Consider the following 2,273-nt stretch of genomic DNA (forward strand, 5'->3'; position numbering starts at 1 on the left):
GTGTGTGTGTGTGTGTGTGTGTGTAACACCACACAAATCTGATCACCTGTACAAGAGTGGCCATTGTTAAGTTGTATTGGACATCCCAGACAGTTAAGAACTTGTTATAGTGTCTCTCTGCTGACCTCTACAGGTTTTCATTAGACTTTTTTGAAGCTTAGAAATCCTGTATGAACTTTGACCCAGGCACTAAGGGGAATGCCCATTTGTTGTAAATATCTTCATTCATGTTTGTCATGGTTGTGTTAGCCTTGTGATGAACGAGGTCCTCTCGACCTTTGACCTCAGGGGGTTAATCTCTTCAGGTCATTGTGCAATAGTACTTTGTGAACTTGTATATAAAGTTTATTTTTATCAGATTCTGCCAATTCTCTGCATGAGTTTTTGTCATTATTGACGTTTCCTGGCTTTACATGTCTGTAAACAGTTCCTGTGTCCTCATCTCTGAAACTTTGTAGAGTTATTTATAGCACAGTCCTGCTCTTTGCCTCCCCACCTGAGTGTACCCCTCCCTCAACCCCATCCCTCCCTCCCCAAACCATCCCCTAATATATAGATCTAGTCAGTGTCACCTGCTACATCCAGCTGCTGCTATGCCATCCTTGAAATGAGAAACCTTGTATATAAATTATGAGTCTCTTGGTAGAATTCACTTTTTGAAGAAAGATTCAATAAGTGAAAATGTCCACATTTTTCTCTCTTTATTTGGATCCAATGTCTCAACATTCAACTACTAATAAAACAGTGTTAAAATTGGATGTTAGGAACTAAAACTTTAATTACTAAAGCACATTTTCCCTTTAATTGAGACAAAATTTGATTCTGCAATATACTTGTACTAGGTTTTTAATTTGAATGGCAGTGCTGTCCTGTTACATTTCTCAGCTTGACCGCTGGTCTTGTCTCTTGTTGGTGTGTCAAAGTGATGGACAGTGCGTCCCAGGCAATAGCATTGTGTCAAAGTAATGTGTAGTGTGTCATAGACATGAGCTGTGTGTCAAAGTGATGGGCTGTGTTACAGGTGTGAGCTGTGTGTTAAAGAGAGATGTGTATCAGTATCATAGTGTGGTGGTGTCAGACTGTGTGTGTATGTTAAGACATACATGCTATACTGTGTGTGTGTATGTTTGTGTGTGTGTGTGTGTGTGTGTGTGTGTGTGTGTGTGTATGTGTGTGTGTGTGTGTGTATGTGTGTATGTGCATGTATGTGTGTGAATTTGTGTGCGTATGTGTGTGTGAGTTTGTGTGTGTTTGTGTGCATTTCATACCATATGTATGTCAGACTTTTTGTAATTGTGAGCCCGTATAATTAAGGGTGTATGTCAGACTGCATGTGTGTGTGTCAGACCACGTGTCTGTCAAATTTTGCATGTGTGTAAGAGACTGTGTGTCAGACTGTGTATTTTGGCCTTAGACCATGAGTGAGTGTATGTTTGTGTGTGTGTGTGTGTGTGAGAGAGAGAGAGAAAGAGACAGAGAGAGAAAAATAGAGAGAGGGATGCAGAGAGAGAGAGAGAGAGAGAAAGACAGAGAGAGAGAGAGAGAGAGAGAGAGAGAGAGAGAGAGTCAGATCGTATAAATGTGTCAGGCAGTGTAATGTATGCATATGGCTGGTCATACAAAGGATGTTACCCCAACCCCCCTGTGCTTGTATTTATATATAAGCTAGCCCACTGCACATTTTTGTCTGTACAAACCCTCGTGTACATAATGCGTATTGTGTAAGAGGCCACTTGTACATAACGTGTTCTATGTAAGAGGGTGTGTGTACATTATAATGTGTTCTGTGTCAGAAAGCTCCATATATGTCACATGTTTTGTTTATGAGTTCATGTGTACATAATGCGTTTTGTGTCAGAGGCCCCATGTATATAATGTGTTCTGTACAAGACGCCCGAAGTACCATCCCTGTTCAGGTCTACGCTACTTGCTACATCGCTTGACGTCTGTAGAGTGTGAGGTGACAGTAGGCTTTCAATGTGCACTGTGACACACCCTGTTCCCTGATCTATCAGTATTGAGAAAGGATTCTTTCCCATAATGTGTGTAATTTATTTATTTCCCGTAGTAACGTGAGATTGGTGTCTTGACCTTTTTTATCGATTACTGTTTGTCTCTATGGACATTTCTGTACAACTTTGGTAGGATCTTTATCAGCGTTCATCATTGTGCGAGACGCAAGGGTAGGGCAGTGGCGTGCTGTTCTGTGTTGTGTTTTTGTAGCACATCATCGTTGTGTGTGGGGGGTGTGTGTGGGGTGTGTGTGTGTGTGT

Source organism: Aplysia californica, unplaced genomic scaffold (genome assembly GCF_000002075.1).
Source record: "Aplysia californica isolate F4 #8 unplaced genomic scaffold, AplCal3.0 scaffold01785, whole genome shotgun sequence".
Lineage (NCBI taxonomy): Eukaryota > Metazoa > Mollusca > Gastropoda > Aplysiida > Aplysiidae > Aplysia > Aplysia californica.